Genomic DNA, 24582 nt, shown 5'->3' with positions numbered 1-24582 from the left:
GGCCACTTATTTAAACATTTTATACAATTGGCCATTACTTTTTCTTCCCCTCTCGCTCGTGTCTCGGAATCTATGGTTCGTGTATCTTATGATATGAACACCTGGTTCTGCCCAATTTCTGGTCGGTTACCTTTTTGTTGGGGTCCTATTTACTGGAGTATCCTTTCGGATACATCTTACTGGGCCCATCCACAGGATGCCAATGTTGTAAAGTGAAAGTTGGATAAATGTACCCTGACTAAACCTGACCTGTTTGCAATAACCCTTTTTAACTCCAGAGTGTTACACAGTGAGATGGATAAAGGGAACAGGAGTCAGGTGAAAGTCCAACACAACTTTATTGAACACTTTATCATGGAAAAATATTATTCAATCTTTTCACAGGACTGTTCAGTAAACAGTCTTAAATATCTAAATAAGCGGTTTCAAATCTACACCAGCTACCTACTTCTGACACTCGCTTCTGAGGATTTGCTACACCCTATCCACAGGCCCCTTTCACTATATTTGAACTGTTTGTCCGAAAAGACTGGTAATACCCATTCAACAATGCTGGGACAGAATGTTCCCCGGTCTTTGAGCGTTGGCTGATATTTCAGGATCTGCAGTCATTGATTTGGGCTTCCCCTCTCATCTAGGGCTGGTTCTGGACTTCACATCATCTCACGGGATGGTCTTCTGGGTCTGGTCAGTCTGATGATGCTTGCCACGAGGTACAAGAGCTGGAGATGCTGTGCTGCCAGTTGAAGTTGCTCTCTGGAGATGCTGTTGAAGAAGGTGCAAAAAGCAGAGAGAGCTGGAACTCCAGGTTGCTTCTTTCATTCCCTTCTTCACACCCATCTGGAAGATTCTGTGGCCTGTGTCCAATACTAGCATCAGTCAGGGGCAGGAAGATCCAATGAGGTGACTACTTTCCATATTTAGAGGTTTTAAATCTTCAAGTGTGAAATGCTGTCCTTGACTTGTTATGTCTCTGGTCTCCAACTGAGCTGGGTGCCATCAAGTCTGTGTAGCATTTTCTAACAAAGCAGGTTCTCTTGGAGGTGTAAACAATGTGACTGCTAACACCTGATGTAAAGATGCCGGTGTTGGACTGGCTACCAAATAAACCTGTTGGACTTTAACCTGGTGTTGTGAGACTTCTTACTGTGTTAACACCTGGTCAGGCAGTTCCAGGCCTGTCTGGTTTAGATGGGAAGTTGTTTGTCCAAGGCCTGGCTGCATGAAAACTGTCCCCATGCAGTTTGCAGAGTCTGGCTAGGTTTAAACTTGGAATCCACATTGAGGTTTTATCCATGCTCATGAAAAAAATCAATACTTCTGTAATAATCTTGGCAGTCATGAATGCCTGACCACATGGTGCTTTTTAGTATTCAATTCATTCTTTCAACCATACCTGAACTTTGTGGATGGCAGGGAATGTAGAGTTTTGTTTCATCCCTAGCTATTTACCTACATTTCACCATGTGCTCAAGGAAGTATGCCCTGATATGTATCTGACTGCAAAGTTATGCCCCACCAGGGAATCGCTTCCTCCAACATTATTTATACCAGTGTTCACTGAGCACTCTTGTGTAGGAAAAGCTTTCACCAATTTTCTTTTCATTCTTCCTTTACCTGAATCTGTCTTGTAATCAATTGTTAGTTTAGTTTTTGATTGTTAAGGTTAGTTTCTCTATTATTTTGATTTTATAAAAACATTTTTTCTTATAATTTAGGTGATTTCAGATCTTAGCTTATTGCCCTGTACAGTTCCAATGTGTTTGGTGATCACCAAATTTTCAAATTCAAATTCAGTTCTCAGATTTGTAAATTATGGCCTTTTTTCTCACTTTATTTCCGATCTTGTCGTACGATTTTACATCTGCATTAGTTACTGTTTTATCTTATTCAGTTTGTCTGGAGAGACTTTATAGTCAAGTAAAGTATTCTCATAATTTCTTTAAAACAGAAATCAAACATCCCCATTAGATTCCAAACATTAACGTGTTTTGATTCTTTGCCTTTTTTCTCCTAAACATTTTATTTTTTATTTTTTCCAAACCCACGAAGTTATTGTGCCTGACTTCTTCCAGTTTTTAAATGGTCTAAGCAATGGTTTTGAGCTGCGTTTTGCCAAAATTTCAAATAAAGCACAGGGCTGCTATTGTGCACGAGCTGGGATGGATTAATTCAACAGTCCAAAAGTTCAAGTTACCATCAGAAAGAGTTAAATCCTTTTTCGTGAGTTAGCAACCTTACCTCTGATTTCCCTGACTGAAAAGGTAGTATTTACACAGAATCAATTTTTCTATATATTTTTTTGCTTCCACCATTCCATGGGGATCAGGGTAGATGCCAGCCTTCCTTCATCATGTTACTGATGATCTTATTTTTATTTGCCAAAACCAATAATAAAACATCCATGAACAGCCACATGAAATGAGAACAATACACAGGTTCTCATAGCTGTAACTTTCAGTTAATTCTCAGCATTCTCTCGCACCTATAGGTTCTAAAGACAGAACAAAGCAAACTCTATATATCTTACTAAAATTAAGGCACACGCACTAATCATATTCACATTTTCATAATTCCATGCACTCCTAAAAATATGAAATACACACAAGAGGCAGAACACTGAAAGGAAAAGATTTAGAACAACATAATGATGGGCCTAATGGGATATAACCCAGAATACTCAGAGACAAGGGAGGAAATTGCTGGGGCCTTGAGAGAAATCTTTGTATCCTCTCTGGCTACAGGGGAGGTCCCAGAGGATTGGAGAATAGCCAATGTTGTTCCTTTGTTTAAGAAGGGTAGCAAGAATAATCCAGGTAATTACAGGCCGGTGAGCCTTACATCAGTGGTAGGGAAATTATTGGAGAGGATTCTTCAAGACAGGATTTATTCCCACTTGGAAATAAGTGGACGTATTAGTGAGAGGCAACATGGTTTTGTGAAGGGGAGGTCGTGTCTCACGAACTTGATTGAGTTTTTTGAGGAAGTGACGAAGATGACTGATGAGGATAGGGCAGTGGATGTTGTCTACATGGACTTTAGTGAGGCCTTTGACAAGGTCCCTCATGGCAGACTGGTGCAGAAGGTAAAGCCACATGGGATCAGAGGTGAGCTAGCAAGGTGGATACAAAACTGGCTCGGTCAAAGAAGACAGAGGGTAGCAGTGGAAGGGCGTGTTTCTGAATGGAGGGCTGTGACAAGTGATGTTCCTCAGGGATCGGTGCTGGGACTGTTGCTGTTTGTAATATATATAAATGATTTGGAGGAAAACATAACTGGATTGATTAGTAAGTTTGCGGACGACACAAAGGTTGGTGGATTTGCGGATAGCGATGAGGACCATCAGAGGATACAGCAGGATATAGATCAGTTGGAGACTTGGGCAGAGAGATGGCAGATGGAGTTTAATCTGGATAAATGTGAGGTAATGCATTTTGGAAGGTCTAATACAAATAGGAAATATACAGTAAATGGCAAAACCCTTCAGAGTATTGATAGGCAGAGGGATCTGGGTGTACAGGTACACAGGTCACTGAAAGTGGCAATGCAGGTGGAGAAGGTAGTCAAGAAGGCATACGGCATGCTTGTCTTCATCGGCCAGGGCATTGAGTTTAAAAATTGGCAAGTCATGTTGCAGCTTTATAGAACCTTAGTTAGGCCGCATTTGGAATATAGTGTTCAATTCTGGTCGCCACACTACCAGAAGGATGTGGAGGCTTTGGAGAGGGTACAGAAAAGATTTACCAGGATGTTGCCTGGTATGGAGGGCATTAGCTATGAGGAGAGGTTGGAGAAACTTGGGTTTGTTTTCACTGGAGCGACGGAAGTTGAGGGGCGACCTGATAGAAGTCTACAAGATTATGAGAGGCATGGACAGAGTGGATAGTCAGAAGCTTTTTCCCAGGGTGGAAGAGTAAATTACTATGGGGCATAGGTTTAAGGTGTGAGGGCAAGATTTAAAGGAGATGTACGAGGCAGATTTTTTTACACAGAGTAGTGGGTGCCTGGAACTCGTTGCCGGGGGAGGTAATGGAAGCGGATAGGTAGTGACTTTTAAGGGGTGTCTTGACAAGTACATGAATCGGATGGGAATAGAGGGATATGGTCCCCGGAAGGGTAGGGGGTTTTAGTTAAGTCGGGCAACATGCTCGGTGCAGGCTTGGAGGGCCCGAAGGGCCTGTTCCTGTGCTGTAATTTTCTTTGTTCTTTTGTTCCATATAAGTCCAGGCTACAGGGGGTTAACAAGCCATCAGTGTGCTGACACAAATGGCACTTAGACACACGAGGATATAAAATCAGACAGAAAAGATTTATACTTAAAAGTACACTTTTTTGTTGCCTTTTCACACAGCATCTGAAACATATTGTAGGCTACGAACTTAATTTCATAGTTTCTCCTAAATATATCAACTTTACATGTGGCTCGGTGAGATTTAGAGGAACAAATTGTTTTACGTTTGTTCAGGCATACAAGCAGTGAGTGCATCTTCTCACAGGGAGCTTGTTTCCTTTAACGATTGTTACTGACGCTTCTGATTTCCCAATTTCCTTTTTAACTCCACTGTCTCAAAATTTCACAAGGAGTGACCAGTTTCTCTGTGAGGCTGCTGATAGCAATGCACTCTGAAATGAGACAGTTAAGTGAGCTGCTGGTTGCTTTCCTGCTGAAAGAAACAGACTGAGAGAAATAAGGTTTCACCTGAGATTCTAATTCTGCCATCCATCGCATGATTTCCATACAAGTCCCACCTCTGGAGAGACCCATAATTCATCTCTTTTGCCTATCCTTTTCTCCTTTAAACCAATGTCAATTTCCGATGTTTGTTTGAAAGAAGTATTTTTTTCACTCATGTTTTGATCAGTTCACATTGGATCACTGCCAAACTTTGACCTTACCTTTGTTTGGGAACAGACTGGCTTAACAATTTCTAAACATGTACAACTTAATTTCAGACTCTAACACTATCCTTTTGCATTCTCGTGCAGTTTGAATTTCTTTGAACAGAATGTCACAGCAGTTCAAATTAAATGACGTTGAGTTTCCTATCCAAAGATGTGCAGGTTAGGTTGATTGGCCATGCTAAAAATTGCCCTTGGTGTCCTGAGATGCGTAGGTTAGAGGGATTAGTGGGTAAAATGTAGGGATATGGGGGTAGGGCCTGGGTGGGATTGTGGTCAGTGCAGACTCGATGGGCCGAATGGCCTCTTTCTGTACTGTCGGGTTTCTATGATTCTATGATTCAAGCTAATTCTACAGCATTTCCCTAGGGGACTAAACATGACAATAAACAAACTCTTACTAGCATATCTCAAAACGAAACTGTAAACTCATTTGCTACCTTTTAACTTTAACGGTTCTTGACTCCCTAGTACAAGAGAAGGGGGAATACATGACTGAATGTTTATAAGACCCAGGGCAATTTCACAAGTTTACTCAACTGGATTCTGTTTCTAGCTTTGGGAGTCAGATCAAGGACGTTTACTCCCCTCATAATCACCTAAAGCGTTGTACTTTTCTAAATCCGTTTGCGTGCAGCTCTGAATAGCTTTTGCTTGAAGTTTGCAAAATGCTTTTTCACAGATTTTTAAAAAATCATTTGTGGGACATGGGTTTCGCTGGCTGCAGTAAGACGTTTAACAACACCAGGTTAAAGTCCAACAGGTTTATTTGGTAGCAAAAGCCACACAAGTTTTCGGAGCTCCAAGCCCCTTCTTCAGGTGAGAAGGGGCTTGGAGCTCCGAACGCTTGTGTGGCTTTTGCTACCAAATAAACCTGTTGGACTTTAACCTGGTGTTGTTAAACTTCTTACTGTGTTTACCCCAGTCCAACGCCGGCATCTCCACATCATTTCGCTGGCTGGCCAGCATTTACTGTTTGTCCCTAGTTGTCCTTAAGAAGGTGAGCTGCCTTCTTGAATCGCTGCAGTCCATGTTCTGTGGGTTGATCCACAATGCCGTTAGGGAAGGAATTCCAGGATTTTGACCCAGTGACTGCGAAGGAACGGCGATATATTACCAAGTCAGGATGGTGAATGGCTTGGAGGGGAACTTGCAGGTGGTGGTGTTCCCATTTATCTGCTGCCCTTGTCCTTCTATCTGGAAGTGGTCGTGGGTTTAGAAGGTGCTGTCTGAGGATCTTTGGTGAATTGCTGCAGTGCATCTTGTACATAGTACACACTGCTGCATTTGAACATGTACTGCTTCAGGATATGAGGAATCGCAAATGGTGCTGAACATTGCGCAATCATTGGCGAACATCCCCACTTTTGACCTTATGACGGAGGGAAGGTTATTGATGAAGCAGCTGAAGATGGTTGGGCCAAGCACACTACCCTGAGGGACTCCAGAGATGTCCTGGAGCTGAGATAACTGACCCTCCACAACCATCTTCCTATGTACCAGGTATGACTCCAACCAGCGGAGAGTTTGCCTCCGATACCCATTGATTCCAGTTTGGCTAGGGCTCCTTGATGCCATACTTGATCGAATGCGGCCTTGATATCAAGGGCTGTCACACTCGCCTCACCTTTTTTGTCCACGTTTGAACCAAGACTGTAATGCGGTCAGGAGCTGAGTGACCCTGGCGGAACCCAAACTGGGCGTCGCTGAGCAGGTGCTGCTTGATAGCACTGTTGACGACTCTTTCCATCACTTTGCTGATCGAGAGTAGACTGATTGGGCGGTAATTGGCTGGGTTGGATTTGTTCTGCTTTTTGTATACAGGACATACCTGGGTAATTTTCCACATTGTTGGGTAGATACCAGTGTTGCAACTGTACTGGAAGAGCTTGGCTAGGGGAGCGGCAAGTACTGGAGCACAAGTCTTCAGTACTATTGCTGGAATGTTATCAGGGCCCATTGCCTTTGCTGTATCCAGTGCCTTTAACCGTTTAGAAACATAGAAAAACTACAGCACAAAACAGGCCCTTCGGCTCCACAAGTTGTGCCGAACATATCCCTACCTTTTAGGCCTACCTATAACCCTCCATCCTATTAAGTCCCATGTACTCATCCAGGAGTTTCTTGATATCACGTGGAGTGAATTGAACTGGCTGGGGACTAGCATCTGAGATGCTGGGGACCACTGGAGGAGGCCGAGATGGATCATCCACTCGGCACTTCTGGCTGAAGATTGCTGCGAATGCTTCAGCCTTATGTTTTGCACTGATGTGCTGGGCTCCTCCACCATTGAGGATGGGGGTATTTGTGGAGCTTCCTCTTCCAGTGAGTCGTTTAATTGTCCACCACCATTCTCGACTAGATGTGGAAAGACTGCAGAGCTTAAATCTGATCCGTTGGTTGTGGGATCACTTAGCTCTGTCTATCACTTGCTGTTTTTGCCGTTTGGTTTAGTAGATTCACCAGGTTGACACCTCATTTTTAGGTATGCCAGGTGCTGCTCCTCGCATGCCATCCTGCACTTTCCATTGAACCAGGGTTGATCCCCTGGCTTGATGGTAATGGTTGAGTGGCGGATATGTCAGGCCATGAGGTTATAGATTGTGCTGGAGTGCAGTTCCACTGCTGTTGATGGCCCACAGCACATCATGGATGCCCAGTCTTGAGTTGCTAGATCGGTTCGAAGTCTGTCCCATTTAGCACGGTGATAGTGCCACACACGATGGAGATTATTGTCAATGTGAAGGCAGGACTTCATCTCCACAAGGACTGTGCGGTGGTCACTCTTACCGTTATTGTCCTGGACAGCTGCATCTGCAGCCAGCAGATTGGTAAGGATGAGGTCAAGTATGTTATTTCCTTCACCACCTGCTGCAGACGCAGTCTAGCAGTTATATTCCTTAGGACCCGACCAGCTCGATCAGTAGTACTGCTGCCAACATTGAAATCCCCCATCCAGAGTACATTTTGCCCCCTTGCCACCCTCAGTGCTTCCTCCAAGTGTTGTTCAACATGGAGAAATACTGATTCATCAGCCAAAGGAGGACGGTACATGATAACCAGTAAGAGGTTTTCATGCCCATGTTTAACTTGAAACCATGAGACTTCATGGGGTCTGGAGTCGATGCTAAGGACTCCCAGGGCAACTCCCTCTCAACTGTCTACCACTGTGCTGTCACCCCTGCTGGGTCTGTCCTGCCGATGGGACAGGACATATCCAGGGATGGTAATGGTGGCGTCTGGGGTGTGATTCTGTGAGAATGACTATATTAGGCGGCTGCTTGACTAGTCTGTGAGACAGCTCTCCCAATTTTGGCACCAGCCTCCCGATGTTAGGAAGACAGGGCTATTTGTTTTGTAGCCCTTTCCCGGTGCCTAGGTCAATGCCAGGTGGTCTATCCAGTTTCATTTCTTTGTTGAGACTTTGTAGCGATTGTTACAACTGAGTGGTTTGTTAGGCCATTTCAGAGGGCAGTTGAGAGTCAGCCACATTGTTGTGGCTCTGGAGTCACATGTAGGCCAGACCAGGTAAGGACGGCAGATTTCCTTCCCTAAAGGACATTAGTAAACCAGATAGCTTTTTCGGACAATCGACAATGGTTTCATAGTCATCAGCAGACTCTGAATTTCCCCTATTATTGAATTATTTATTGTTTGACACAAGCTTGTATTTCATTTGTAGTTCAGCCAATCTATTGTTTTAATTTTATCAGTTTCCCATGCTTTCAGGTGAGGTAAGGTGACATTGTGCCCTCGTCTCCCCACTCCTCAACGAATTCAAATTCCTTCCAGTCTAGTCTTGCCCCAATTCCTAGGTTTACTAATCCTACTGCTTATGGCTATAGGCGCCATGGGCTTAAAGTGCCCTCGCGCAAAGAGGCGGTTGGTGACTGTTTTATTGTACGGGTGTGCCCCTGAGCCCTATATCCTCAGCAGCGTCACTGCAAATTGCAGCCACCAGCTTTTCTGAATTTTGTCATTCATTCGTCTATTTGTAAATATAAACTGGTGACAACCATGTTCTGTTATTTGTGCTTTTCTGACCTAACCACCAGCGTTCCTGTTCCCCGGAGGTCCCTTCTGGGTTCCACCAGTCTTGCATTTTCTTAATTGTTTTTGACTGTTGTTCTGCTACAAACTTTGTGATCTAACCTTCTGACCCCCTAAACCCCCGCCCCCAAGATCTATGGCTTTTTCCTATCATTCACTTCTGCGTGACTGATTCTGCACTGTTATCGCTTGCGAACCTACTTCTGTGAGTATATAAATATACTCGCCCCTTTGCAAAGCTGTCCTGAGAATCTGATGAGGGTACCCTGCCGACTATGCCAGATTATTACCGCTGATTTCTTATAGTTAACCACAGGAGACTTAGAGCAGGTTATGATCGTTTATTCAACCATTTGCAGGGAGAGCATTAGTTCAGAGAAAGGCTTCTGAAACACAATCTGGTGTTTACAGAAAAACTGCACATGTTTGCATGTACACAAACATTGTTTAAATTTCGATCCAACAATACATACAGGCCGCGATTCTCCCATCCTACTGTGCTGATTTGTTTAGTGCAGCAGGCCGTGTGATTTAGGTGGCGCCCAATCCGCAGGATCCAAGCTGGACGTCCGGCCCTGAGCACGTCTCCCAGTGCTGGATTTCCGGTGCTGAGCTGCATAAATTATGCAGATGATAATCTTTATTCTTCAAATTTCATTAGCGGGCCTGGGACGGACTTATCGGGGCCTGCTAGCCTCTCACTCCCCTGCTAGGAGTATTTCACTCCAGCGGGTTTACAGTAGCTCCCCACTTGCGGGGAGCTGGTGGCCCAACCCTGCTGGAGTGAAGGGGGTAGGGGCAGTCGAGGCCCCCCCCCGGCACTGTCCAAGGAACAAAGTGCTGATGCCAAAGGGCTCTGGCACTTCCCAAGAGGGGTGGGGCCTAATGGGGGCAGGGATTGGTGGGGGTCCCTCTGCCACTCTGCAGTCAGGCTCGTTGGGGAAGGGAGGGAGGCCAGCAATTGGGGCCAGCCATTGGGGTGGGGGGGGGGATCAGTCTGCTCGGGGGGGGGGGGGAGTTTGAGGCTGTCTGGGCACAGGGGGTGGGGGTGCTGGAGATCTTGAGGGCGAGGGCTGTAGAGACTGTGCTCGGACATGTCTGGGAGACCAGCGATCAGGCTGTGGGGGGCTTGGAGGGTTGGTGTTGCGTGGGTCGCAGGACTGGCGAGCGATCTCGACACTGACAGATGCATGCGCAGTGGCCGGCTCAGTGCTATGCTGTTGGCCTCTCAGCGGAAATGGGCCCTGCCCACTTTTAAAAAATGTGATTTATGCTGGTGCACTCGGCAGTTCACAAAGTGTGGGAGATTCTTCTGTGAACTCCCACTGAAGAAAACAGCGTGATTTACTCCAGTTTTCATGTGAATTTGACACTTCGAATTATTTTGGGAGAATCGCCCTCCATAGGTTTAACCAGAAACAGATATCTTATACAGTCTCACATATTTACCCTTGCATCCACTGCAGAGGCTTCCAACCCATCTTGGCATGACCACTGCCCTATCTCTATCTGATCCTTGCTGTCTGACTCCAAAACTTCATTGTCGCTAAAGCTAATGCAGTCTTTGTGAGATACTAAGCACAGCTGGAAATTCTGCTGACTTTGTTATACGAAGGTCAACTGCTGTTAGAATGTGTTCGATGTTAACCTTTGTAACAAAGAGGAAAGCTGGTTCTCTATAGCACAGGGATCTGTAACCATTTTCTATTATTTTCATATTAATTATTAATTCTTAAACTTCACTACATAATTATATTAAAATCTCAACCTTTGATCATTTATTTTCCCCGAACAGTGGCTTGAACACGCAACTTTCTGGCTGACACCTTAAATAAATAGAGCTGTATTGTGATTATGTTTACAATTAAAATGACTAGAGATTTTTGAGCCAAATAATTTTTCTCCAGAGTGTGACATTATTTAGCTGATTTCTAAACAAAGTTTAATGCTGAATCTTTGTAATTAGGTTTTGAATGCCTTTTTCTAACTAAATTGATATCTAGTGATGTGTGAAACTGAATTAGGAATGCATTTTGTTGAATCCTGAGTCCTGTAAAGAAATGTTTATTTAAAATCTCTCATTTAGGTTTCACGGTCAAAGTGGGGATGTCTGTCAAGAATTTTCTCAATCACATCCAAATATCCTAGACCTGGTTTTTCGGTGGAGCCTGCATTCGAGACTCTTGTCAAGTTAATAAACAGTAAGTGATTTGAGTTAAATTTATTTTATTAAAAGAAATGTAACTTAGTTGTACCCTTTCTGGTAACTGTATTTAAACATATAAAGGTTTTAGTGAAATTTTCTGCAATTGAATTGGCCTCTTCTCTAATACCATAATTAACATTGAGGTGAATAGTAACAGACTTCATTTGGATATTTTGATTCGATTTGAGTTATTATTGTTGCATGTATTGGAATACGGTGAAAAGTATTGTTTCTTGCATGCTATTCAGACAAAACATAGTCATAGAGTGCATATGGGAGAAGGAAAGGAGAGGGTGCAGAATATAGCGTTGCAGTCACAGGGTGTAGAGAAAGATCAACTTGGTATAAGGTAGAAACGAAATACTGCAGATGCTGGAATCTGAAACAAAAATTTCAGCAGGTCTGACAGCATCTTTGGAGAGAGAATAAAACGTTTCATGTCTGGATGACCCTTCTTCAGAGCTAAGAGCAAAGAAAATCAGAAGAGATTTATACTATGAGGGGGGGAGGGGAATGTGAATGGGGATGAAGAAGGCTGAGAAGGTTGCTAAAATTGTCTATTAAGTGATCAGAATGTGTGAATGGCAGAACAGAGGTACAGATGGTTAAAGCAGTTGCCCTGAAAGGGGGAGGGGGCAAGATGGAGAGGGGGAATGGAGAAGTGGAAAAATGGAAGTGAGAAAGAAGGATGATAAAAATGGATGAATGAGATGAAACCGAATGAAATAAATGGAAATGGGGTGAAGGTGGAGGAGAGAGTTCATACTCTGAAGTTGTTGAACTCAATGTTCAGTCCAGAAGGCTGTAAAGTACCCAATCGGAAGATAAAGTTGTTGTACCTGTTAATCTCAGATACTTTCAACCAGTTTACTTACTCCAAGGTTTTACCCCGGTGCCCTTATTTGCAAGGTGGACAAAGGACAAACACAAGTAAAGGTTCAACAAGTTTATTAATAATAACACTATTAACCCTTAAATTACCCACATAAAACAAGAGGATACCCCAGATTCAAGTATATTACCCGTAAAGGTGGTTTGGTTAAACTGCAGGCCCGATTCTCTGAGTCCCTCTGGTCTGTCGTCTCGATGGCAGCTTCTTCCTTCCCTGGTCAGTCTTCCGAATGGTCACAACTGCCTCCCTCGTCGAGTCTTTGCTGCTGTGTGCCTCTGAGTGTGTCCCTTTATCCCCAGCCTGCTTGCCTTTCCAGAAACTTCTCTGGCTTCCGGCCAATGAGGTCCCAGGAGGGGGTTCCAATACCCAGTGGGTTTCTTGATGTTTGCCTGACAGGACACCAGGGTCCGCCCCCCAGGTTTCTTGATGTCTGCCTGACAGGACACCAGGGTCCGCCCCCCCAGGTGTCCATCTCCATGTTGTTGAACTTGTTATCAGGTAAGGTTTCTACAGGATCTCTTGGTGACAGAAAGTCTGGCTCAATCTGGGCTTCTAACAATAGACCAATGCATTTCAATGAGGTGCCATGATCTCCTGCTAAGTCTCAAGTAGAGTGTAACGACCTTTGATGGGTGGTTGATGGGTCAGGCCCAGACACCTTTGTGTATTGTACAATTGGCCTGCCTGAGGTGTGACTGTGTTTGATTTCAAAATGCCCAATACTTTAATTTAGGATATCCAATTTTATCAGCCTTAAAACTAGGCCCTGTTTATATCACCACAAAGTGCTGTTCCTCCAGTTTGCGTTGGGGTTCACTAGAACATTGCAAAAGGCCAAGAATGGGCATGTGGACAGGAGAGCAGGGTGGTGTGTTGAAGTGGCAAGCAACAGGAAGGTCTGCTTACGGATGGACCGAAGGTATTCAGCAAAGTGGTCACCCAGTCTGCATTTCGTCTCTCCAATGTAGAGTAGAGTGCATTAGGAGCAGCGAATGCAATAGACCAGATTGAAGGAGATGCACGTGAAGCGCTGCTTCACCTGAAGCGGGTGTTTAGGACCTGGGATGGTGAGCAGGGAGGAGGTAAAGAGGCAGGGGTTGCACCTTGTACGATTGCATGGGAAGGTGCCGTGGGCAGGGGGTGAGGTGTTGGCTGAAATGAAGGAGTGGACCAGGGTGTCCCGGAGAGAACGGTCCCTACGGAATGCTGACAGGAGGAGTGAGGGGAAGCTGTGTTGAGTAGTGGCATCATGCTGGAGTGGAAATTTTTCAAATTTTATATAAAGCCTGGCCTACCGTGGAATGCCTCAATGTATTCATCGAACCCCAGGGTTCTGCAGAACTCGGTTTGGGAAACCCTATTTTAGTGAATACCTGAAATTTCAAACTTAATGTATTTTACAACAAAAGTTAGTGGTCCTTATCCAGACCATAACAGTATCTACACATGTGTGTGGAGAGACTAGAGAAGCCGCAGTATTCTCCTTTTAAGTAGAGGATGTTGAGAGGAAATTTGATGAGAGGCGCTGAAAATTTATGAAGGATTTGGTAGATAAAATAAGGAGAAGCTGGCAGAAGGTTTGAATAAACCTGTTGGACTTTAACCTGGTGTTGTTAAAACTCTTACCGTGTTTACCCCAGTCCAACGCCGGCATCTCCACATCAGAAGGTTTGATGAACAGAGAACACGGATTTAAGGTGATTGACAAAAGAAGCTGTGGCAGCAGGGAGTTTAAATTTGCAATGCATTGCCTGAAGAGATGGCAAAGCAGATTGAAAAGTTATATTCAAAATAGATTTGGATCAATACTGTACTTGGAAGAGGAAAAAAATTACAAAGCTAAGGGGAAGAGAAGGGGAGTGGGACTATTAGAGGCCTCGACCAGAGAGTCTGCACAGGCATGATGGGTCAAATTGCCTCCTATTTGCTGTATCATTTTATGATTCAATTTCTTTCTAAAGCAGTAAAATTCATCAGAAACTTTAGAAAACAAAATCTTCTAAAGATAGATAATAGGAAAGAAAAACACAATATTCTCGTGCAGTCAATATTAACGTGTAAGTTATCATTGGAAAGTTGGATATCTTTGCATTTTCTATTGTTGGTCATTAAATTTCCTCATTGGTGTAGTGTAATATATAATTCATTCTGCTAATGTAGCTTATTCATGTCTGTTTGTTATCACATCACAAAAATTGCTATTAAAGATGTAAAGTAGCACCCTGAATACATTATCAGCATACATATGAGAAAAATGTGGCCATAATTATTACTACAATATCTTTCCATAGTGAAAACCTTGAGTTAATTTAAAAATTAGGAATATTTGTATTTAAATATCAATTATTTTTTGAAGGAGTCTATGCCACGTAATTCCGGATCTGTAACAAATACAAATTCATTATCTCAATTGGGCTTTTACTAACTTTTATGGTTGAATCAGGGGGATAATTTAGGTGAGTAATTTTATGCAAAGTATTTCCTTTCTGTAATGGGATAGAAATTACTGCAAAAATAATAGCTTGTTCACAGCATCTTCAATTATTAGTTTGCAGAAATTTAAGCAATTTGTGGTGAAGAAGAGAAATGCCATTAGTTTCAAACATGGTGTCTATAGCAGTGGTTTGTAGGGGTGCACCTCAAGTAGCACAGCTTGAGCGCTTTATCCTGGGTCTCCTTGATAGAACTGGAGTTGCTTTAACGTGGGGGCCTCAGAGCTGGGAAGAGGGGCGAGCTCATTGATGAGGGACTTGTCATTCCGATGAATCGCCAGTGTTAAATCAATCACAAATGCTTCAACTGGAACTGTGACTGCCAAGTACTCATGCTATCGATATCAATGTAATCCAGCCCCCAGTTTGATCAATTTCAATGAGCGATCACTATTTTTATTGTGAAGACAAGGCAGTAGAAACTGTCACTGGAGGACGTGCTTTTGTCTCAAGCTGACTCACCTTTCAGATCACCCAAGGGCGCTTTATCTTGCCGACAGTTGGAACAATGTCGGTTAGAATGCCGATTTCTTGCTGCTGCTTTTCATCTACTCGGAGTGACAGCTGGGGAATTAATTAACTTTCAGTTGTACAACTTGCTTGCCTCTGAAGTTAATGTACAATTTATAGGAAACTATAAAACTTGTTTCATGTAAAAGATTCTTGATTCTCCATTTTAATGGTTGTGAATTTATCAGTAATTATTCCCAGGGGATCCATCCATGGGCATCCATGACTGTTTCTCTTCTTGTCTAATTTTAGGTGCCAACAGTGGCTGTTTCAATATGGCCACAGAACATTTTCCTTGATTATTGTTTCTAAAGTCTTCCCAACAACTGATGTTCAATTAACCAGTTTGTAATACCAGAAATATTTTAGTGTACATTTTCCATTCCTCATGAAGATTGGAAGATTATGGCAAACGCTTCCACTGTCTTCACCTCGCTTCCCTCAGCAATCTGGATGCAAGCCATCAGGAACAAGCGACTTATCCATTCTAACTTGCTGGTCATTGATGGCTGGCACAGACACAATGGGCCGAAGAGCCTCCTGCTGTGCTGTAAAACTCTATGACCATAGCAAACCTTTCCAGTAATTCCTGTCTATCAATTTTCACTGCAACATTATCTCTACTAGCTCTGCTTCTACAGATATTTTATCCCCATTATATTCCTTGGTATTCAATTGATGCAAAGTACTTGAATCTTTTTGCCTTGCCCTGTGCCTCTGAGGTTATATCTTCCTCTTTGTCCTAATAGGCCCCATCCTGTCTCTTACTACCCACTTATTATTTATATACAGTTCGGAGATTTTTGGGTTTCTTTTTGTTAACTCTTTGCTAGTCTTATTTTCCTCTTCCATGTCCCCTCTCGATTTACTGTATTTGATATGGTTTTTGTTTGATGAATTCACCTGACGTGCATTATTGTTAAGGTATGGATCAGAAATCCAAAGCCCGACGAGAACCCAACAGTTTTTCTATTTTGGCATTAGTGTGAGGAAAAGGTGTTTTACTCCAGGTGTGATTCTATTGACACACTAGGAAGCTTTTATCAAAAGAAACTTTATTTTAACTATAATGAATGAATTAGTTTAAGTTTTACCAGTTGAAATACTGGAACATGACAAGATACAATTCTTAATTGCTAACCTATCTATTAGTTCCAATTCAAGCAATATTCCTCTTATAGACATAAACTTCTCTTCAGAATTAGTTGTCAACACACAGACATATGTGCTTGTACTTGGGCTGCCAGCTCTTGAGCCTCCAGAGCACCTATATATATGAGAGAGACTTATTTCTCCTAGCAGGTCCCAAACTGCAGGCTCCTGAAAGAGAGATTGAGAAACACCTTTTGTTTCTTTATTAGCAGGTTCTATCTGCCTGCTTTTCCTGTAAACCGAGCTCCTCTCCTTAAGCACATGACTTTGTTAATCAATCTAATCAAAACCCTACTCTGAAACAACAGGGGGAAAAGCAAATAAACAAAAATGCATCAACTCAGATTAAAACAAACAAATCTATAGCTAAAATCAATCATTAGCCTGCATTTTCAGCATGTGAGCTGCCTGTTTTCCAAACATATCAACACCATGTAAAACAACTAAATGTTAAATATACCCCTTACAAGAAATGTGATATAAATGCATTTCTTAAAGGCACAATATCATCACATTATATACCCTTTTTTCTTTCACCATTCTCTATCTCCCTTCTTATCATAGGAGCTCAGGCTTTGACTCCCCTACTTTTCCTTTAGAATGTTCCTAGTCTGTACCTGAAACATCCCCTTAAAGATCACTCTTTGTTTAAATGCAGGTTTTTCTGCCAGTCTTTGTTCTGTTTTATTCTAGCCACATCCTCTCTCCTCCTACTGAAGTTAGCCCTCTTCCAATTTAGAAGTTTTACTTTAGATTGAGTTCTGAAGAAGTTATAATGGGCTTGAAATGTTAACCCTGTTTCTCTTTCCACATCTGTAGCCAGAACAGCTGAGTTATTCCAGCACTTTCTGTTTTTAATTCTATTTTAGATTGTTCCTTCATCTTCTCCATTACCAACCTAAATCTTACCCAAGTATTATAAACCTGCTCCTGTATTCCTCAAAGTCCTCCTTAGACTACTATCTAATATAATACTTCAGTACTATCCAACATCTCACTTCTCACTTTTATGCACCTTGTTTCTCTTTCCTACTTCTGTATGTTTATGCCATCCACTTGCCAATAGTTTTGACCTTCTCAACCACACTAGTGAACCTCCTTGTAGTGACATTGTTCCTAGTCTTGTGAGGTGCAACCCATCCTTGTTTGAATTGGTGTCTCTTGTCCAAGAACTGATCTCAGTCCTCAATAATCTGAAGCCCTCCATCCTGCACCATGTCTTAAACCTCCTCATCTTCCTATTTCTATTCTCGCTATTGTTGGGGACTGGAAGTAATCCAGACATTACTATCTTTGAGGCCCTACTTTTTAATTACCTCCCTAGCCCTTGAAAACCTTCCTGTAGGACTATCTTCCCTTTCTACATCATTAATAGCAACATACTCTGCTTTCCCCTGCAGGATATTCTACACTCTCTTTGTGATGTCCTTGACAATGGCAGTAGGGATACAACACACTTAGCAGGACTCCTGATGATGGTTACAGAAACCACTGTCTGTCCCTTAACTATGGAATCTCCTAAAACAATAGTATTTCTACACTTTGCTGTCTCATCTTCAAACCTTTGCAATTTTCCGCCTAATGGTGCCATGGTTTTTCCTCCAAGGTATCACCACTCTATCAGTGATGCATACCAATTTGAGAGCAGAACACTCCGAAGACTCCTGTACTTACTGCCTCTTCCTATTCTTGAGCCCATGCATCCGTTATCCTGAACTCTCTCTGCCGATGGGATGGATATCTTTTGGATTGTCAGAGCGGGAAACATTCATCATTCTTGATGCTTTGCCATGGCAGCAGCTACCCTTCATGTTTGTAAATCCTGAGTTCAAAGTTCCTATATTTTTATGTTCCCACAGGAGGTGTGAATTATCCTGAAGTACCCATATTGTGCAGGAATTGCAAGCCACAGGTCTCAGTTACCTATCCAGGATCTTTAAAAAAACCCTCCATTCCCTTTTTGAGGATGTAACTCATACTTGCTTGAAACAATTAATTTTAATTAATGTTTCTAGAGCTCCACTGTGCTAGTATTCTTAATATGAATCCACTTATTGTTATAATTCCCCAATTTAAAATTCTATTTTCCCAGTTCTTAAACCAGTGCCAAGTTTAGAGAGAGAAGATCAGAGAAAAAGGGAGTGCCTCAATGAACAGTCACTTACCCACTTTTCTGTGATGTCACACTTTGTCTCCTCCCATTCTGACCCCTGCCAGTCTCATTCTGCTCCCACCCGCCTCTATACTGCACCGGGCTCATTTAGCCCCCAGTGATCTCTGTCCAGCTCTTGATCCTGTTCTGCTCTCACCCAGTCCCTGCCACTGTGAGAACAGGAGTTCTTGGGACGTGCCATATTCCTTTGTCAACATTGTTGTCTCATTGTTGGAAATAGATAATAGTTTGTGGTAAGTATTGTAGTATCAGAACAAGGTCATATCCTTTTATTGACTAACATTTCAAGAACATAAGTAAGGAGCAGGGTTAGGCTATTCACTCCTTTGAGGAAAAACCACACTGTACTCCAGGTATGGTCTCGTCAATATGCTATTGAATTTTAGTAAGATTTCTTTACAATCGTACTCAAGTCCCTTTATAATTTTCTAATTACTTACAATACCTGCATGCTAACTTGTTGTAAATTGTGTTCAGGGACATCCACATCCTTTTGAATGCCAACGTTTCCCAATCTTTCTCCATTTGAAAATCATTCTGCTTTTGGGTTTATTAACATTTGTTGAAACCTCCTGTTTCTGGGTATTGGGTAAATCTGTGATATGATGAAAGACTTCAAGAGAGCTAAATGTATGGAAATATTCAGAGGACTGAATCAACACTTCAAATGATATATCTCATGTTTGTTTATATTTTGATTTTGAAGACAATGGCTGGAATTTGGGCGCGGCTCGCGGAACTGAATTCTCCATTGGCCTCGGGTGGGATTTTACGAGCATCGCCTGAGCGAGGTCGTAAAATACTGGCCAATGTGCACATTAATGCAGATTTGTATCGGGGTGATGTTTTGCTCTGGCAGCAGGGATGTTGAATTGAGAATTCTCTAATCTAATTTAATAAAATATAAATGCACTGCAGGTGTGTATCTCAGATTAACCAGCTCTATGTTAGAGTATTTTTTTAGAATCCTTTTGCAGTTACAAAAAAATAAGTAATTTTAAACTTGAATTTGGGGAAACTGTTAGTTAATTGTCTTTTTCTCTGGGCTACTGTTACATTAGCTTTACTAATTGATGTAATCCATGTGTTATTTTGAATGTGTTACTTTCAGTGAATTACAATAGATAATGAATTTTTTATTTTTGTAGTTGATTACTGAAAGTGAAACTTCCCCTTTTTCAGTTATATTTTCCCTGGTTTCCTGTAGCATACATCATAGAATCCCTACAGTGCAAAAGGAGGTCATTCGGCCCATTGCGCCTGCACCAACCCTGCGACAGATCATCTTACCCAGGATGACCCCCACCCTATCCCTGTAACCACACACATTTACCCCGCTAATCCCCAGACCTACACACATCTTGGGACACTAAGGGGCAACTTAACATGGCCAATCCACTTAGCCCTTACATCTTTGGACTGTGGAAGGAAACCGGAGCACCCGGAGGAAACCCAGGGAGAACATATAAACTTCAGACAAATGGTCACCCAAAGCTGGAATTGAACCTGGGTCCTTGGCACTGTGAGATAGCAGTGCTAGCTACTGTGCCACTGTGCTGCCCTTATCAGCCCCAAGCAAGATTTTAAATGATCTCTTCCAAGGCCCGAGTGTGAAACAGTCGCTCAGACGGAGGGGAGTCACAAGGCAGGCTCAGATGGGTTTTGAGCCATTTTGTTTCATTACAGAGTACTTTATCATTGCTTTGTTTCCTCACAAAATGAAATTGGACTTGCTGCTCACTGCTAATACTCATTGGCAACTCTGTGTAAAGCAATACTCTCCTGACTTCTATTCCAAGCATGACTATCACACACATGAACCTGTGGGTGCTTTCTGTGCAGAAAGTTTTCTTCTTGTTTATTTTCCTATTAACTATATTGCTTTGATCTATAAAGTGTCCTATGAAAAATCTCATTTCAAAGCTGAAAAGTTAGCATCAGTCCATTCCCTTGCTTCTCACAATGGGGGTGAGTAACATTACTCATCTCATTTTCTCCCTATCGATGTGCATTAGGCACCTATAACTGACCTTCCTTTTACGTGGAGCAGTAAATGTTTACCCAGAGAGAGTGTGAACATGTCTGAAAGAAACATGCCAATAAATTTCAATGGTGATGCCTGAGTCGGGCCTTGATGAAGTACATACTATTTTGTTCTCATTGCATCACCCATTAACACAGACCTACATTGGCTGTTGATTGACTAATACATCAATTTTAAAACTCTCATCCTTTTTCAAATCCCTCCATGGCTTTGTCCCCTCTCATCTCTGTAACCTCTTCCAGCCCTACTACCCATTGAGGTATTTGTGCCCTGTTATCTCAGGAAAATCTCAAATAGAGCCCTCAACAAAATAAAAATTTGATCCCTCTTCTACCACTCTTTCAGGCAGTTTGCTCCAGATCATAACGGCTTGCTGCATTAAAAAATCTTCTGATCTCGCCTCTGGTTCTTTTGCCAGTTATTTTAAATTTGTGTCATCTGGTCACTGACTGCTCTGACATTGGAAATGATTTCTTTGTATTTACTCCACCAGAATCAGACATGATTTGCAAACTTTATTAAATCTCTCCTTAACAATTTTGCGCTAAGAAAATCAGCCCCAACTTCTCTGTGCAAGAAGTCTTGCAACTCTGACGCAATTCCAGTAAATTTCCTGAGCACCCTTTTCAAAGTGTTAACATGCTTCCTGAAATGTGGTGTCCAGAATTGGATACACTACTGCAGCCGAGGCCCGAGCAGGAATTGATAAAAGCTTAGCCTAAAACAAGGAGCTTATGTTATGCTGTTATTTATAAAGCTAGAGATCCCAAATACTTTTTTAAATAGTCCTCCTAGCAAGATCTGCTACCTTGAAAGATTTGTGCAAGTTCATCGGCGGATTTCTCCATTTCTGCATCCTGTTAAAATTGAATAGTTTAGTTTACATTGCTTTTCTTATTAAAATTTATACATTTAACCAGTTAATTTTTAAAAGCATTTCATGTTCATTATTTCTGATGTTTATGATATCAATAGGAGTTTTGAAATACTCCTTCCAGGTAAATTGCTGAACATTTTTGGCAGTGGTTTAGGTGCATTGTTCCTTTCTTTGTTACATTGCCATTAAAACCACTGAGTATCTTTCATGCTTTTCTTGACTCTATTTGTGGATTAATGAGAATGTATTGAATACTCAACAATGTTTTGTTTTTCCTTCATTGTACATTCTCTACAAAATCTTCAATGTTCTCTCCGAGCTGCATGATTGCATAGCAATCTGAAAGTTGTTGTTCAGATTAAGTTGATCCCTTTAAATTACCCTTTAAATGCACAAAAAACTAAAGGGCCTTCATAGCCAAATGAATCTGCCATGTACTATTTTAAAAATATTAGAGGGTATGTTGGTGCTAGTCAGCATTAACTTCCCAGCAATCATGTAACTGACGTGATAATACTTAAACATTAACAAGGGCAGAATCTTTTCTACTTTGAGTAGTACTGTGTAATGTAATTATGTTTGTGCCATGTTGCTGAAACCAGTTAGAATTAAAAATCAATGATCTGAACTTTAATTGTTTCCCTATTGTGAGATGCAGCCAAACTTGCTGAGATTTTCCAGCACGTTGTTATATTTCAGATTTAACAGCATTCACAGTATTTTGTGTATTTACTTTAATAACTTTGTCTGATTTATGTACTCTATTTTGTAGCTCTTCCCAGTTCAAAAAATATGCTGTGCTCTTACTTTGTGCCTGTAGCACACAACATTTTGACTGACTAAAGATTCATGACTTCACTGCCACATGTTATTTGGTTGGGTCCAACTACTAATCTTCTTATGTGTATGCGTGGATAGATACCACTGCAAATCAAAGTCCTATGTTTGCAAGTGATGAACTATAAAAATACTTGCTATTAACCTTTTCAATTGAATGTCAATTATAAATCTAATAATCTAAGTATCAAATGTTTGAAAAACGCAGCAGGTCTGGTAGAATCTGTGAAGCGAGAAGCAGCGCTAATGATTTGAGTCCAACATGAGTTTCCTTTGGAATTGGAGAGAGAGAGAAATGTTGTTGAGTTTCATGCTGTTGCAAAAGCGGGGAAAGGCAGTTGGAGCAAAATAGAAGGTCAGGAGAGATTAAATGACAAAGATGTTGTGGAACACAAGGCAAAGGTGTATAATGATGGTACCAAGATGCAATCTTTAGTCCAAAGTATGTGACAATGGTAGAAACTGTCAGCACTATCTGAGATTAAAATAGCAAAACTTGTTAATAGCAGAAAAAGGGATCAGTACGGTGTAAAAGCAAAACAGCAGAATGTGTTAATTTTGATTTGATTTATTATTGTCACGTGTATTGGTATACAGTGAAAAGTATTGCTTTTTGCATGCTATACAGACAAAGCATACTGTACATAGGGGAGAAGGAAAGGAGAGGGTGCAGAATGTAGTGTTACTGTTGTAGCTTGGGTGTAGAGAAAGATCAACATAATATAAGGTAGGTCCATTCAAAAATCTGATGGGAACAGGGAAGAAGCTTGTTCTTGAGTCGGTTGGTAATGTTTTCAGACTTTTGTATCTTTTTCCTGACGGAAGAAGGTGGAAGAGAGTATGTCCGGGGTGTGTGGGGTCCTTGATTATGCTGGCTGTTGTTCTGAGGCAGTGGGAAGTGTAGACAGAGTCAGTGGATGGGAGGTTGGTTTGCGTGATGGACTGGGCTACGTTTATAACCCTTTGTAGTTTATTGTGGTCTTGGTCAAAGCAGAAGCCATACCAAGCTGTAATATCCAGAAAGGGTACGTTCTATGATGCATCTGTAAAAGTTGGTGAGAGTTGTAGTGGACATGCCAAATTTCCTTAGCCTCCTGAGAAAGTAGAGGCGTTGGTGGCCTTTCTTAACTATAGCGTCAGTGTTAATAACAGAAATAGGGGTCAGTGCTGTCTGAAAGGAAAATAGCAGAATGTTAATAGTAGAAAAAAGGGTCAGCACTTTTAAAAGCAAAATAGTCTGTAGAAGGGTCATGTTTCTCTCTCCACAGATGCCACCAGACCTGCTGAGTTTATCCAGCATTTTCTGTTTATATTCAAGTAGAATGTGTTCATAGCAGAAAAAGTTGTCAGTGCTGTCTGAAAGAAAAACTTGAGAAAGGCTTGCATAGGGTTGGGGCGGAATACAAAATGAAGGACCGTGTTCATGGTCTGAGGTTGTTGAATATAGTGAGTTCAGAAGGCTGTGAAGTGCCTAATCAGGAGATAAGGTGCTGTTACTCCAGTTTGCATTGGGCTTCACTGTAATCATAGAACCCATAGAATCTCTACAGTGGAGAAGAAGGGCATTCAGCCCATCGAGTCTGCACCGATCCTCCGACGGAACATCTTGCCAAGGTCCACTCCCTGCCCTATCCCTGTAATTCCATACTTTTATCTCGCTAATTCTCCCTAACCTACACATCTTTGGAACTAAGGGGCAATTTAGCATAACCAATTCACCTAACCTGTACATCTTCGGACTGAGGAAACCGGAGCACCCGGCGGAAACCCATGCAGACACAGGGAGAATGTGCACGCTCCACACAGACAATTACACACAGCTGGAATTGAACCCGGGTCACTGGTGTTGTGAGGCAGCAGTGCTAACCACTGTGCCTCCGTGCCACCATGTAACACTTTGGCAGGCCAAGGAGTAAAGGATCAAAATGTGAGCATGAGAGCAAGCTGGTGAATTGAAATGTCAAGTGACAGGAAGATCATGCTTGTGGGCTGAGTAAAGGTATCCAGCAAAGCAGTTCATTACGGGCCATCGGCTCTCATAACTACCTTGACTACACACACACACACACCCCCCCCCTCAACCCGGGTGACAGAGCACTCAAATGTGTCTGAACCATTTTCCTTACCTATGCTGTTATCCTTCCTGCCCCTCCCAGAACCATGATAGGATTCCTCTTTTCCACTCCGCATCCTCTCTATTTGTTGGATGATGCCGGCACCAAACTCATCCTTCACTTCGCCTGTCAGCATTCTGGAGGGTACATTCCCTCCGCAAAAGATCTAACACCTGCCCCTTCATCTGTCCTCACCATTCAAGGCTCAAAACATTTCTTCCAGGTAAAGTAGCATTTAACTTGCACTTCCTTCAATTTGGTATACTGTATTTGCTGTTCGCAGTATGGTCTCCTCAACATTTGGGACACTAAACACAATCCGGATGACTACTTTGC

At 42.1% G+C, this 24582-nt stretch overlaps 1 protein-coding gene across 8 annotated transcripts in view; it reads left to right on the top strand.

Annotated features, from left to right (window-relative positions):
- The window catches only part of kiaa1109 (KIAA1109 ortholog), a 449716-nt gene that overhangs the window by 14232 nt on the left and 410902 nt on the right, over window positions 1–24582 (top strand). For all 8 annotated transcript variants that reach the window (XR_013497649.1, XR_013497648.1, XM_078211413.1 and 5 more), the window contains exon 2: window positions 11036–11150. The gene's annotated coding sequence lies outside the window, so the exon portion shown is untranslated. The remainder of the gene's footprint in view (window positions 1–11035; window positions 11151–24582) is intronic.

The sequence above is a fragment of the Mustelus asterias genome, chromosome 1 (assembly GCF_964213995.1).
Source record: "Mustelus asterias chromosome 1, sMusAst1.hap1.1, whole genome shotgun sequence".
NCBI lineage: Eukaryota > Metazoa > Chordata > Chondrichthyes > Carcharhiniformes > Triakidae > Mustelus > Mustelus asterias.
This window is presented reverse-complemented; position numbering and strand designations above follow the sequence as displayed.